Genomic DNA, 16,411 nt, shown 5'->3' with positions numbered 1-16,411 from the left:
ACCGTATCCAGAGGTGAAATTGTAAAACAATTAGTAAGATCAAAGTGTTCCTCTTTACATCAAAGTCTCACAAAAAAAATATAAATTTAGAATCAGCTTGGCGGGTTGTACAAGTAAGCACTGCTCATTTACGAAGTCAAAGCCTGGCAGAGACACACACCCGATGCCAATGTCCCATTTCACCTTTTTACTTATCATATACATATAGCTGACTGTGTTGATACAGTGGAGTTTCGCCGTACCCCCAGCTGGCCATTCAGATTGGTGCCCTGCCGCCTGGCCACACCCATTTCATGGCACTCAGTAACACCCAGCAGTGCTTGTAGCCTTTCAGCTGCCCGCTTGAGCCTAGTCAACCTTTCACTTTTTTCCGACCCATCACCATTTTAAAACTTTGGTCAGTTCATTAAATTCTTTATGGGATGTTTCCACTTCCGATAATTTGTTTTCCCTTGGTTTCTCAAAGCCCTCGCTTTAGGTCTCTTGGCACCTGAAAGTCTTCCACTGTTCGTCCCAATTTTAGTGGGTAATCTTTCTCCCTCTGATATCAGTTTCACCCAGTGTTTATCTCTTCTTGTCTCAGTTATTATTATTCTCTGTTCACTTTTCTCCTCACTGGCCCCTGTGTAATTTATCCAGTGACCAGTTTCAATCTTCTTATAATTTAGGAATTGTGATGAATCTGGTGGAGTCATCACTGATTCTGCTGCAGTGACCTTCTTCCTTGTCGCCAGGGGACAGCAGTCGCTTTCTGATCCTGAATCTGGAGGTGGATATATGAGGGAGGATCACGTGGAAGGAGACAGCTGTCAGTGGGAGGTGGTGAATCCATCAGACGAGATGTGGTATTCTCCCCTTCCTCCTGAAGAAGACCTTATAATACCCAAATTCTTGATGGCATGTTATTCCACAAATCCCCCTTTTTGTAACAATCAGAAACCCCTTGCTTTGTGTCACTCTACACAAAATGTTATCTATGCCTTAAATATTCACAACACACATATAGCATCTCCTGTTTCTGATGTTTCTCTATATAAAACTTTTGAACAACATAATTTTAGAAATCTGATGACTCTATGGACTTCAGCTCCCATAAAGCCTCAGGTACTGAGACAACAAGAAGAGGAGGGAGGAGTTGATGCAGACTAAGCGAAGCCCAAAACCTAATGTGCAGACAAGTGCGCAGGACATTTAAAAATGGTGTCCGCACTCAACGCAGCAGAACGGCAGAGAACCATGCCAGAGAAAGCTGAGAGAGAGAGGGAGAGAACGGGCACATCCATGCGGCGGCTTGCAAACACAAGTCACACATGGCATGGTGTGAAGGAAGGAGAGAGACAGCAGGCACATCTGAAGGACCATCTAAGCTCTGGGGGCTGCAGCAGAACTCCTGGAGGTACGGTCATAACGGGAAGCCGCATTCTCAAGTCCAAGCCACAGAGGGAAGCCAGCGAATTAACGTGGAGCTGCAGGAAATGCTGGAGAGATGTCTGCACAACTTGGGGAAACAGCTCTGAACTTGAAAACTAGAACTTGAAACTGGTGTTGGGGTGTTTGCCCGGTTGGCCTTTGGGCGTTATGTTGAGCCTGGCTGGGCACTGGCTGTGTGGAGCCCAGCGAAACAGAATTTCATTTCCATGCACTATCGTAATATTCGAGGTGTGACGCCATTTTAAATTGAGGGGTGAGAGTCCCGAAGGGGAGAATTTCAGGTTTGATTGGGGGGGGGTTAGTTTCCAGGTTTGCGACCCTTCGCCACCTTTGCTCAGGTGTTACGTGTTGGTTCGGGGGCTTCTACTGGAGAGGAAGTTCCCAAGGAGGAAGTTTAACTGAAAAAGCACGCCATAAGTCAGAAACGCTAGAAACTACCAATAAGTCTGCCCAGAGCCATTGGAGACCCTGGGCGAACCGACATGCATGCAATCAAGTGAATGAATTATGTGATACTGCTATCATGGACAATGCTCAAAGGTGGTTTAAATACAGACAAAGCCCAATGTTAAAGCCATGCCCAAATGGAGGAATATTTGATAACAGACAAGATAAAGTGCAGCAACATAAACTGAACAAATACCTATGCATGATATGTCAATATGGAGGTAAGCTGGACCAAGTGTAAGTAAACATATTGAAACACAACAAAGTTGATGCAGCTGTGGCATAGTGAAAAGGACAGTGAAACCAATAAAATCCTGGTAAAAGGAATACACCAGGCAGTTGACATTTGGGGAAATATATGTGTGACAGAGAAGTATACCAGGGGATCTGAAAGACCCTAGAGAAGGATTCCTGGCAGGGGAGTATACCAGGCAATCCACCAAGGTTGTATAAAGTCTCTAACATTGCAGAAGGATAGCTGGCAGAGAAGTATACCAGGGGATCTAAGAAATCCATTAAATCATTCCTGGCAACCAAATATACCAGGCATTTTGAAACTGTATAAATATAAGAACTTTAAAACTGTGAGAAGATACTTGGCAGGGGAGTACACAAAGGGATCTGAAGAACCCGTAAGAGGATTCATGGCAGAGAAGAATACCCGGAGATCCGCTAAACTTGTAGAGGAAAGTTTAACCACGTTACAAAATACTTGCCAGAGAAGTATACCAGGAAATCTGGGAAGCACATGAAAGAAGTCCTGGTAGGTAGATACATCAGGTACTTGGAGTTCTCCAGCATGGGGTCTGGCATGGATTCACGTGCTCATGAATATTCCCCGTTGTCAGGCTGGGAATCCTCGGTATAGAAAAAATCAGTATCAGTTTCGTTTCTGATCTGTCTTTCTTAGTAGTAACCAATCACTGGTCTCTGGGTCATACTGCCCCCAGCCAATGACTGCCCTCTCCCTAAGCCCCGCCTCTGGCAGCCATCCTCAGATTTTTACCGCACGTTCAAGTGTTGGGAGTCCTCGTGCTGTAGCTCTCGAGCTTTTGCTGCGTTTTTGCGCTTTTTTAGGAGATTTTTCTAATTTTTCGGTTAATTAGAGCCTCAAGCTCCACCGTTTCTACATCCGATCAACGGGGATCCGTTTCGGAGTTTTCTACGCCCCTCAAGGGTGAAGATTCATTGAGTTACGCTTTTGGAGGATTCCAGAATTTCCGAGGCCTACCCCGGACATGGCCCAGGAGAAAAGAAGCTTGACGCCCGGGAACCTGTTCAGGACCTGCCATGGATGCCAGCTTCAGAATGTTTTCAAGGAGGACGAGCATTCGTTATGCCTCTACTGTCTCCATGAGGACAAGACGCACATGGAGAAGGACTGTGCGTTTTGTGGGAACATGTTGGAGCGGACCATGAAGGATCGCTACCTCCGTCTCGCCAACTGGCTGGAAGGGAAGAGCCCGTCAGGCGAGAAGAAGAAAAAGAAGTCCGAGCAGTCTACTAAGTCCTGTGAGGGCGCCCCGGCCAAGCACTGCGAGTCCGCGGGCATCCTCCCTGGCGCCATCAACCACGAGCCAACGCTCTGGCTTGGGTAAGAGGAAGTCCGAGAACCCGGCGAAGCTTCTGGAGAGGCCCCGGTCGATCTCGAAGATTCCAGGAGAGGGGGAGCGAGGCTCGGACCCTCCCCCCAAGGTGAAGGCCCCAGGCGTACAGAAGGTGACAATGGCCTTAATTCACCCTGCTAAGACCTCGATTGAGGATGTCGCAGCGGCGCTGGCTCAGCCTGTGGAGGCTACGCCAGTGGAGGCGACCTCAGGACCCAGAGTGTCCCTGCCACCGCAGAGGGAGTCGTCTTTCAGGCCCATTGAGAAGACCCCCACGAAGTCCTCATTGGAAAAGGTGGGGGAGGGGCAGGTGCCCATCGTGGATACGGACACGACCTCTGAAGAAGAGCTCATCGAAGTCGTGGAAGAGGCCCAGCCCATCGGGAGGGATCCCGACGAGGGCAACAACGAGAGCGGCGGTGTCGCCGACGAGGCTCCTCAAGAGCCCTCGCACCCGTCGTTTCCGGCACCGCAGGACACTTCAGCAGCCATTTTGTCAGCGATTCAGTCCCTATGCTCGGAGATAAGGACAAGGTTTCCCCTCCCCCCGACGGAGGTACCTGAGCCAGACCCGACAGGGGAACCAGAGCCAGGACCTTCGGAAAGTCCTACGCCACCTCTCCCTCCCCTGCAGCCTGCTCTGCCTTCCCCCGGTCTACTACCCACGGGGATGATACAGGCACAGACACGGCTACGACAGGTACAGATGACGACGGAGGCGACGACGAGACGTGTCCCCTGTTGCCCCCTGCTCGGGCGTCCCTGCCCGACAAGATTGGATCCTTTCATGCCATGATTTCCAGGGCATCCGAGCTCTTCCAGCTCTGCCCAGAAGAGAAGAAGAAGGAAGGGTTCCTTTACCAACGGTGCGAAGCTAAAAGGAAGATGGTCCTCGCCGTACCACTTCTTGATGACATCTGGGATGAGGGGCTCGCCCTCCTCAAGAACCCTGCCACGGCGCCGGCAAAGAGGGACCGGTACGAGAAGAAGTACTGGGTCCCCGACGCTGCCCCCTTGTGCCTTCGGGCGCTACCTACCCCGGATTCGGTCGTCTCGGCGGCGGCAAAGAAGAAAGCTGGGGGGCATCGGCCTCAACATCAACTTCCCCACCGGACGGCGAGGGCAGGAAGCTGGACACGATGGGACGACGGGTCATCTCATCCGCAGCGACGACTATCAAGGCGGCCAGCGCCCTGGCTATCGTAGCCCGCTACGACAGGGAGTTGTGGTTCAAAATCGCCCCCCTGTTGGTCTTCCTTCTGGACGCCAAAAGGGCTGAGGCCCTTGAAATCCTACAGGAAGGTGAGATTGCTTCGGACCACGCCATCACGGTGGCAACGGACATCGCCGACACCGGTTTCCATCAGTTGGGCAACAGTGTTGCCTGAGACGACGAGGATGGCTCAAAGCGACAGATTTCCGCCAGGACGTACAAACCAAGGTTTTGGACATGCCCTTCGACGGGAACAACCTGTTTGGGAAGGCGGTTGATGAGTCCCTTCAGGCCATCAAGACAGACACAGAGACTGCCCGGGCACTGGAGTGCTGCAACAACGACGGCCGTCCTTTCGGAGCTCCGGAGGCAGACAAGGTGCCTCCAAGGGATCCGGAAGTGGCTCCTCCATGTACAGACGATCTTCGTCCCAGGAAGCCTACAGGGGACGCGGCAAGTCAGGTGGTGCCCGTCGTCGACAGGGAGGTCAAGGAGGCAAGGCGGCCTCCAAACAAGATTGAACCGACCGTGGGGTCGGGCCCCCGCCGAAGCACCCCGGTGGAAGGCCGGCTGGCGAGGTTCGTCATCGTGTGGGAGTCCATCTCCACCGACTGCTGGGTGCTGGACGCCCTGGCCCAAGGGCACGGCCTCGAGTTTCAGAAGAAGTGCCCTCGCGTTCCACCCGTGGCCAGGAAGGAAAATCACGTCCCTCAACTACTGTTGGAAGTAAGGGCGATGCTCAAGAAGGGTGCCATCGAGTTTGTCCCAAAGAGGCTTCGGGGCTCTGGAGTTTACTCGAGGTACTTCCTCGTAAAAAAGAAGACAGGAGGATGGCGCCCCATCCTGGACCTGCGACGACTGAACAAGTACATCAAGGCACAGAAGTTCCAGATGGTCACCCTCCAGGACGTGCTGGGACAGCTGGAGGAGGGCGATTTCCTGTCGTCGTTGGACTTGGAGGATGCATACTTCCACATCCCCATTCTAAAAAGACACCGTAAGTTCCTCAGGTTCGTGGTCCAAGGGCGGCACTACCAGCTCAAGGCCCTCCCGTTCGGATTGAAGTCGGCACCCAGGGTGTTCACCAAGTGCCTCGCACCGGTGGCGGCGCGGCTGCACCTACAGGGGATCCACGTCTACCCCTACCTGGACGACTGGCTCATCCGGGCAAGGACAAGGGAGCTTGCCGTGGAGCACACTGCGAAGACCGTCCAGCTGCTCACGGACCTGGGATTCTCCATCAACTTTCCAAAATCCCACCTGGTTCCGTCGCAAGTCGCCCTGTTTCTGGGAGCCAAGCTCGACACAGTGGCGCGCTGGCCTCGCCGTCGGAGTAAAAGACCAGGACCATTCTGGTGCGCCTTTGCAGGCTTCGGATGCGCCACTTACAAGAGTTCCTCGATGCCCGCTGGGTCCAGTCGACGGGCAGCTTCGAGGACAGTATCCCTCTCAACGAGACGTTCCGTCAGGCGATCCGGTGGTGGGGTACCCGCTCTCATCTGTCGGCGGGCACAGACTTTAAGACCCCATCTCACTAGGTGACGGTTACGACGGACGCCTCCCTGAAAGGTTGGGGAGCGCACTCCGGAGATCTTCACGCAAGAGGCCTTTGGCTCCCGGAGGAGAAGTCACTCCACATCAACATCTTGGAGCTCCGTGCAGTGTTCTGGGCCCTCAGGTCCTTTCTTCCGTCCCTCAAGGGAAAGGTGGTGAGGATCTTCACCGACAACACCACCACGATGTTCTACATCCGGAAGCAGGGCGGAACCAGATCCCCGGCCCTATCCAAGGAAGCCCAGGATCTGTGGCATTGGGCCGTCACCCAAGGGATGTTTCTGGTGCCTCTTCATCTGGCAGGAATAAAAAACACGATCGCCAACTCACTCAGCAGAGAGCTGCGCTCGTGCCACGAGTGGGAACTATGCCAGGATCAAGTGGGTCGACTCTTCCGTCGATGGGGCGAACCCCAAATCGATCTCTTCGCGACGGCGATGAATTCCAAGTGCCGGAGGTTCGCCAGCAGGTTCCCCCAGCCGAGGAGCATGGGCAATGCTTTCTCGTTCCCCTGGGACGGCCTATTTCTTTATGCGTTCCCTCCGCTGCCGTTGCTGCTCCGGCTCATCAACCAGCTCAAGAGGTCCTGGTGCAGGATGATCCTCGTCGCACCGGCGTGGCCGAGACAGATCTGGTTCCCGGACCTTCTGGACTTGTCAACGTCCACACCAGACAAGCTGCCGACGGACGCAGACCTTCTCTCCAGAGAAGGAGGCGCCATTCTTCACCACAACCCGGAGTCGCTGAACCTGCAGGCCTGGCTCCTGCAGCACTAGAGTTTGCGGGGTACGACATCCCGGCCAACTGCAGAGAGGTTCTTGCAAAGGCCAAGGCGTCCTCAACTCTCAAGTGCTACGGACATAAATGGAAGAGGTTCTCTGTCTGGTGCCGTGCACAGAAGATGAACCCTCTGCGGATTACGGCCCCCCAAGTATTGCCGTACCTACTGTCATTGGCCAAGGCTGGACTAGCTCACGCTTCCATCAAGATACATCTGGCCGCCATCTCACGATACACCAGAACTACGGGACGGGCGTCCTTGTGGTCTCATCGACTGGTGAATGAATTTATGAAAGGATTGTTCGGATCATTCCCGCCGGTGAAGGGCCCTGCCCCTGCTTGGGAGCTCAACGTGGTGCTGACCAGGCTCATGGGGCCCCCATTTGAGCCTATGCATTCGGCACCGTTGAAGTTTCTGTCGTGGAAGACAGCGTTTCTCGTGGCCATCACCTCCGCACGACGAGTGGGAGAGATCCGGGCCCTATCTTGCAAGCCACCATACTTGACGTTTCACGACACGAGGGTGGTGCTGAGGACGCACCCCTCCTTCATGCCCAAGGTGCCATCGGACTTCCACCTCAACGAACCCTTGGTGTTGCCAGTTTTCTTCCCGTTCCTTCGTCGCCGGCTGAAAGGACTCTGCACTTGCTGGACGTAGCTAGAGCGCTGAAGTTCTACGTGGACCGCATGAAGAGTTTTCAGAAGACATTACAGCTGTTTGTGAACTTTGGGACTGTGAATCAAGGGAAGGCTCTCTCGAAGACTTCCATTTCCAGATGGCTCTCCGGCTGCATCATGCACTGTCACCGGTTGGCAAACCGACCGCTGCCCGGCCGTCCGAGAGCCCATTCGACCAGAGCGATCGCTGCTACCACGGCGTTCCTGTCTGGTGTGCCCCTGCTGGACATGTGCAGGGCTGCGACGTGGAGGTCGACGCACACCTTCACAAGATTCTACTGCGTCGATCGGGACTCCAAGGTCAGCCAAGCAGTGCTGCGCAACCTGTTCGCTTAAGGTGAGCCTGGTGAGGAGGTAAGAGATGCTTAATGTTGAGTTGTTGTATTGCTTAATGTTGAGCCTGTTGCCACCTCCCGTGGTTGTGCATGTGTGTACTGCTATGTATTCCCTTATTCATGAGCATGTGAATCCATGCCAGACCCCATGCTGGAGAAGGAAGAGGCGGGTTTTAGGGAGAGGGCAGTCATTGGCTGGGGGCAGTATGATTGGTTACTACTAAGAAAGACAGATCAGAAACGAAACTGATACTGATTTTTTCTATACTGAGGCTTCCCAGCCTGACGACAGGGAATATTCATGAGCATGTGAATCCATGCCAGACTCATGCTGGAGAACAACAGTTACAGGTAAGTAACTTGTTCCTTATACCAAAGACTTTGAACACTGAGCCATGATACCTGGCTGGGCAGTATACGAGGAGATCTGAAGAGCTCACATGAGGACGTTAAAGAAGTACACCTGGCAATCTGCCAAAGTACAAGAGAAGTTTGAATCCGCCAAAGTACAATAGAAGTTAAAGAAAGATTATTGTGGAATTTATTATATGAATAAGAACTTTGTGAATCCAGTACAAAGAAACCGAAGAAGTGATGTCATAGAATATATTGTTTGAACAAGAACTTTTTGAATCTAGTAAAGGATCTTGTAGCCTTCTCTCTGAAGGCTACAAGATCCTCTCTATACATAGGCCTAACAGACCTGGAGAGGGAGTAGCCCTGATCTTTACTGAGTGGATCCCTGCCTTCATCATTCCCACTCAGGCCTACTCTTCCTTTGAATGTCTGGTCTGCAGGCTCTCTCTCGCTTCTGTGTCCTCCCTTACTCTGACGGGCTGACCTGGCCTCCTCTCTCCTTTCCTCCTCCTTCCAACTCCTCCTGCTGGAGGAACTTAACGTCCTCCTTGATTCTCCTGACTCTTCAGGTCCTTTCCGCAACCGTTGCAACTCTTTCTCTCTCCATTCTTCCTTCTGGCCCGACACCCACCGCTGGCCCCACCTTAGATGCTCTTGTCTCCACAGACATCCATCTCTCTAACCCTCTCACTACCTCACTCTCCTGGACTGACTCTTCTCTTCTCTCTTTCCACATGAAGCTCTCTTCACCTCTAGCACTGGCACACCTTTCACTGCCTCCTGTGACAGTGGCTGCCTTTGCCTCCACCTACTCTCCTCCTTCCACTCCTGCGGCTGACTCCCACCCTGACACAGCCCTCTCTAACTTTCACCACTCCATTTCTTACACTCTTGACATTCTCGCCTCTGTCATGAGGGTCCGTCTGAAGACATCAAAAATGTGCAACTCTTGGTATGACTCCGAGTTGGCTGCCCTAAAACGAAAGTGCAGAGCAGTGGAATGGAAATGGGGCTCTTCAGGTGTACCATCCGATAAACTGGCCTGCCGCCTTCTTCAAAGGATATATAGACATTTTTATTCGCTCCAAGAAACAAGTCTATATTCAAGCCCGCATATCAGCGGCATCTAACAACATGGCTGAACTCTTCAAAGTCTGCAAGAAACTGGCCAATCCTACTGCAACGTCCCTCTCTACTGCACCCACACAGGCCCTTTTTTTGGGCCTGGCTACACATTTCACTGCTAAAACACAGGACATCCTGTGCTCTCTTTCACCCGCACCCACGCCTGCACTCACATCTCTTGGGCCCCCCTCACCATCCCTCCCTCTTCTCTCATCCCTCTCCCCTGTCACACCTGAGGAGGTCTCTAGACAAGTCCGGTCCATGAAAGCCTCCTCCAAACAGGTTGACCCTTGCCCTCCTAAGACCATCAAGGACAACATTGATTCTCTTGCTCCAGGCTTGGCCGACCTTTGCAACATCTCCTTCGTCACTGGAGTTTCCTCACTTCTATCAAGCACTCTCTTGTACACCCTCTGCTCAGAAAACCCTCTACTGACCTTCCTATCAACTCAAACTATCGCCCGATCTCTATAACTCCTTTCCTGGGCAAAATCCTGGAGGTATTAGCTATCTCACAACTTACCCTCCACACTGAATCTGTTGTTTGTCTCTATGACCATCAGTCTGGCTTTAGAGCATCCAGAGGCAAGGAAACTGCTCTTCTGAACACCCGTGAAGACCTGCTCTCAAATCTTGACTCTAACTCTCCTACTGTCCTCATTCTTCTCGATCTCTCTTCTGCTTTCGACACAGTAAACCACAACATCCTGATCTCCTGTCTCCTTGATACCCTGGGCATCACAGATTGGGCCCTGGCATGGCTTGCCTCCTTTCTCTCTGACCATCCTTCCCAGGTGGAAACTTTCTCTCTTCTATCACTCTTTCTACTTGTGGCGTCCCCCAGGGATCTAACCTATCCCCATGGTTCTTCAATGTCTACATGGCAGCTCTGGCCCAAAGGATCTCTACCTTCATCTCTAACTTTCAGTGTTATACGGATGACACGCAGTTCTCTTTCAGGCTACCCTCAGCCCCTTCCTCCTTCTCGCTCATCCCTGACTGTTTTTCTGCAATTCAGTCGTGGTGTGCTGCTAATGATCTGTGCCTCAATGCTAGTAAGACATAGATCGTCCTCATTGGGACCATTTCTCCTGCTTTCCCAATTTCTCACTGGCTGGCCTCCTTTGGCTCTGTGCCTCCACCTACTAGTGAGGCAAACAATCTGGGGGTCATCTCCGACTCCAATCTCTCCTTCTCTTCTCACATCTCAGACATCTCCAAAAAGTCCACCTACCAGCTGCACCTCCTTGGAGGTATTCTACTTTCTCACTTTCCCCCAAAGGCTCACCGTCTCCAGAGCCCTGGTTCTCTCTAGGCTAGACTACAGCAACAGCCTCTTTCTCAATCTTCCTACTTCTACTCTCTGTCCACTACAACTCATCCAGAACAGAACCGCAAGACTTATCCTTGGCCTTAAGCCCAGAAGCTGCATATCTCCGGCACTGAAATCCCTTCACTGGCTCCCTATGGCTGCTAGGATCAAGTTCAAGACCCTCTGCATAGTCCACAAGGCTTTCTGGGGCTGGGGGCCGCTCTATCTTCAACGCTCTTTTCCTAACTACTCTCCTTCTAGAGCCTTCCGTTCGTCTTCCTCCAACTCTTTGCGGGTGAGTTGTTTTTTTAAGCAAAGATTTGGGGGTAGATCTTTATCCTCTGCAGGTGCTTTCCTCTGGAACAGCCTATCTGCCTCTCGCCGCTTGAGCCGGAGCTCCTTACGTTCCGGAAACTCCTCAAGACCTTCCTCTTCGCTTCCTTCTTCTCTCTCCCTCTCCCCTGCTAACCTCCTCTCTTTTTCCCTCCTGCCTCACTCCCCCTTCACTTCCTAACTCGGTTCAGTTTTTACTGACTGGTCACTGGTTCACCTTCAGAGCCTCACAGGTCCCAGGCTCCCCCACAAGTCTTTGCACTTGCCTCTGGGCCTCTGCACTATGTTCAGACTACTGCACTTGCAGCATTCACTCCATGAGAGTTGTAACCTCTCTGAACTTAACCCAGGGCCCTGTTGGACTGGGCACACTTACCCCCCATCCCTCGCACGTCTGTCGGTACACTTCCATAACCAAAATGTATTAAGACTAGTAAGTTCTGTCTTGTCCCCCCTTTGTCTTCCCTCCCTAATTTGGTTGTGCCTGGAACACTTCATGCACATGCACTAGGAGAAATGCCGTCAGGCCTAGTACGCTAGTTACTTTTTGTTAGATCATTCGGAAACTTCAAGGCCTAAGAATGACTTCTGTATTCCCTTGCTCCCTTCCCGCCTTGAAACCCTTTGAAGCACTTCACTTGTGTATAAGTGCTGTACAAATAAACAAGAAATAAATAGTGTAAAGAACCAAAGGAACTATTGGATAAAGAGACACTTTTGTGATACCAAGAAACTGTGTTCAAAAGAAACACTTTTGCCATCCTACCTAAACATCTAGGGGAAGGGAACCATCCTCTGGATCCAAGGGTTTCTCCTTGGAGAACACTTTTTGTTGGATTTATATTTATAGTTTGATCATGAACTATTTTTGCTAAACATATGTCGGCGACCTTTCCTTAGTTTGTTTCACGTGCAAAGCAGTGTTTTCTCCAGGTTTTCTCCAGCTGGTTTGAAACTACCGGGACTCTCTCTGACACTCTCTTGCCTCTCCTAACGTTATGATGCTGTTCTGGGGCTTGTGAGGGGTCAGCAATGCAAGGCAGACAACTTTTTTTTAATGATTGTTCAAAACATACCATTTATTAAAGTATAAATAATATTAAATACATCACTATCCCTAACCTGATGAGGATTTCCCTGCCTAACACAACTAAAGGGAAACACTCTAACACAGATAGCCTCCGTGTGCAAGCCCAGCGAGAAAGCACATAACGCTGCTTCCTGTGCTTACAAAATTTTAAAAACATTGTGCCCGATGGGGGGACCTAAGAGGAGCAGCAGGGGAAAATGGGGAGAACCATAATTGTTCGGGAGCTGAGGAAGTCCTGATTCAAGCACTGTCGACTCCGGTGGCGGAGCAAATCCAAGATGGCCGCTGCCATAAGACTGATCGTGGCAGCCGAGTTCCAGCCTCCTCCAGCACCCGCTCACAGGGAGACACCCGCTTGAAAAGTGTGAGAGAGAGGGGAGAAACCCGAACGGAGACCCTGTGGGGGAAACAGAAGCTTCCTGGAGTTACATCAATTGCCAGATTTGCAGCATACACCAGGTGCAGTGGGGGGAGGCATAGAAAGTTAAGAAGAGTGGGACAAGGGGAGGAAGGCATCCACCATCTCATAGCAGGGCAGCGGAGGGTGAGGGGGGGGCGGAACCCCCCTGCCTACCTCCGAGCTATTGTCTCACCCCGGATTCAGGGGGAAAATACTGCAATAAATCAAATGCCCCCCCCCAACAGAGGGCCCTGAAACATATACAAAACCTAGCTGCTGCAGGACACCTGGCTAGAAGCCCACAGTAAACACCCAGAAAAGACTCCAGATCTACGCCTCTACGCCAACCATGTCAAAGCATCGGAAGCTTCAGAAGAATGCTGACATCACCACCCTTCTGCACTCCCAGGATAAACATAACAAAATGGAGGCTGACAAAACCCCAACTCAATCTCCAGAACCCCCCCTACTCCCTCTGGACAGCTGGCAACAAAGGAGGACTTACTATCCTTTATGTCAGAGATTGAGGCAGAGTTCCAGAGCTGCATGGCAGGAATCTCAACTAAAGTGGATCACCTAGGCCAACAGGTCCTTGGAGTGGAACCACAGCTTGGCGAAGTGGAACACTACGCAACAGATCAGGCCTCGCTAGCTCCAGGGCAGAAGCCAGATTCTGGCAGTGAAAAGCGAAGAAATGGCTGGAAAACAGGAGGACATGGAGAACAGGGCCTGAAGAAACAACCTCTGGATTAAGGGGGTACCCACTTCAATTACAGATCACGCCCTCCCAGAATACATAGGGGAACTTTTCCAGACTCTCCTTCCACACATGGAGAAGGTGATACTGATCCTGGACTGGACCCATAGATTGCGCACCCGGAGGACCGACCCTCAGATAGGCCCTCGGATGTAATCACACAGGTTCACTTCTTCACTACGAACCAGGAGATTCTGTCCGCAACCCAGACAAAAGGAGAGCTAACTTACCAGGGTACAACTCGCATCATCAGCACACTGGAAGATGCAGTGAATATCTTAAAGGCACTTGCCCCGGCAGAGGTAGGGGGCTCCTATGCTAGATCCACCTTCTCCTCTCCAGTAGAAGCCCCCAAACCAGAACGTAACACTTGGGCAAAGATGGTAAAGGGTCGCAAACCTGGAATACCCAACCCCCCCACCAAACGTGAAATTCTCCCCTTCGGGACTCTCACCCCACAATTTAACATGGCGTCTCACCTCTATATTACCATACCTCATGGAAATGAAATTCTGTTTCGCTGGGATCCACACGGCCGATGCCCAGCCAGCCGCAACATGACGCCCAAAGGAAAGGCCAACTGGGTAAACACCATGACTCCAGTTTCAAGTTCTGGATTTCAAGTTCAGAGCGGTCTCCCCAAGTTGTGAGACCTCTCCAACATTGTTTATGGACTATTGAGTTAGAAAAACGGTCACAGTTAGGGAGCAAAATGCCAACTGGATGAAATGACGGAAGAGCTTGACCCAGACCCCCCTCCCAACCTGGAGGAGTTAGGCCCTAATGTGGAACCGCCGCTACACCAGAAATTGAACTTTGTCTCTCTCAACGTGCAAGGATTAAATGCTTCCTCAAAGCGCAAAGCTACCCTGAAACATCTATAAGATCTACATAGCTCAGTGGTCTTTCTACAAGAGGCGCACCTTCTTCCATCGGACTTTGCACGCCTCCGCGACAGGAGCTTCCCTCAACAATTCCTAGCCTCCAATGGCTCCAAAAGAGCGAGCACAGCAACCCTCCTGGTGAGGGGAGTTGGATTCAGAGAACTGGAAATGCTGTACAGACCAGAGGGGCGCTTCATCGTAGTCAAAGGTATGCTTTTCGGGCAATTATATACCCTAGCCTCTGTGTACGCGCTGATAGAAGGACAGGAAGCCTTCTACTTGCACCGGGAAGCTAAACTGCTCCCCTTTATGGAGGGTCAGGTAATCATTGGGGGAGACTTTAACAGGGTCCCAGACCCACTCCCGCAGTCGAAGTTTATAAAATTTCAACAGGGCTGCTTCACATGTCAAAATCCCTGGGGGTTGTCGATGCCTGGAGAATACTACATCAAGCGGAAAAGGACTTCTCTTTCTTCTCACAGGTTCACCAAACCTCTCGAATTGATTTCTTCCTGAAATCTCCCCAAGTTATGTCCTATATAGACAAGACAGCAATTGGCCCGAAGATTTTGTCAGATCATGCCTATATCATATTATCAGCTCTATTCCTTATGACTGCCTCTTCAGTCAGACCCCAATGGAGCCTTTATGACCCAATTCTGAATGATATGGCGCTGAGAGACACCAACTCTAAAGCCATTTGACTTTACTTCCAGGAAACCCCCCCAGAACATAACTCTTCCGCAAACACATGGGACTCCATGAAAGCAGTGATCAGGAAGGAGCTTATATCTCAGGCGGCAGCATACCGAAAACGGAAACTGGATGCCCGAGCCAAATTAGAATAAGGTGCAGTGGAGGACGAGGGCAAATATAAAAAGGGCTGGTCACCCAAGGCCCACCGGACATTACAGATCACCCAAAATAAATTGGAAGCTCACTATGCAGAGGAAACGGCCCACTCCCTATCCAAGTCCAAACGAAGCTACTCCGCCAAAAATAACAAAGCGAACAAATGCCTGGTAGCAAAACTAGCTGAACTGAACCTAATTGCAGGCCTACGAGACCCCTAGGGCAAGATTCATCACTCAGATGAGGCCAAAGTACAATTAGCTGCTACCCATGTAACAGACACTATGTCATCATCCCCTCGTAACGCAAGGGAACAAACGCAATACTTTGAAGAGGCAGCCTTACCTCATCTCACAAAGGCAGACAGGGAAGCCCTGGAATTCCCAACTGCTTCTGAGGAAGTGGATCCGGTTATTAAGTCCTTAAAAACCAGGGCGGATTCACAACCAGGTTTTTCAAACTGTTACGACCACAACTCCTGGCCCCTCTCACCAAGCTATTTAACTCCTTTTGTCTGCCAGGCTCTTTAACCCTGTCAATGCATAACTCCTTGACCATCTTCTTACTGAAACCTGGTAAAGACCCTAAAGACTACACCTCCTACAGACCCATCTTCTTGCTCAACATAGATGCCAACATATACTCGAAGGTCTTAGCCAATCGACTAGTGACAATTCTGCCCAAGCTGATTGATCCAGGCCAAACTGGATTCATAGGGGGTAGATCAACGGGGGATAACATCCAGCGAGCACTGAATCTAGTAGAGGTAGCAGCCTCTGACCAACGCATATTGGCATTACTGTCCCTGGACGCCTCTAAAGCATTCGACAAAGTAGACTAGGCCTTCCTACGCCTGACCCTCGAGGCATTTCAATTCGGGCCAAGCTTCTGTAAAATGGTCTTGACCAATTATCGCACACCAAAAACCAGCCTCTGTGTCAACCAGGACCTAACATCCCCTATTCCATTGACCTGCGGGACAAGAAAGGGCTGCCCTCTCTACCCCCTACTGTTTGCCCTGATAATGGGACCTCTAGACCAGCAGATCTGAAATGATCCTACCATCAAGGGATTACAAGTGGGCTCCACACAACATATACTCTCCTTATACACAGACAATGTGCTGCTTACTTTAACAGAGATCCAGCTCTCACTTAAGCACTCCCTTCAGGAATTACATGAATTTGGAAGGGTCGCAGAGTTCACGATCAACTATGGGAAGTCTGCAGCATTGGGGGGGGGCCTAAACACGGAGG

The sequence above is a fragment of the Ambystoma mexicanum genome, chromosome 1p (genome assembly GCF_040938575.1).
Source record: "Ambystoma mexicanum isolate Mex_15411 chromosome 1p, UKY_AmexF1_1, whole genome shotgun sequence".
Taxonomy (NCBI): Eukaryota; Metazoa; Chordata; class Amphibia; order Caudata; family Ambystomatidae; genus Ambystoma; species Ambystoma mexicanum.
This window is presented reverse-complemented; position numbering follows the sequence as displayed.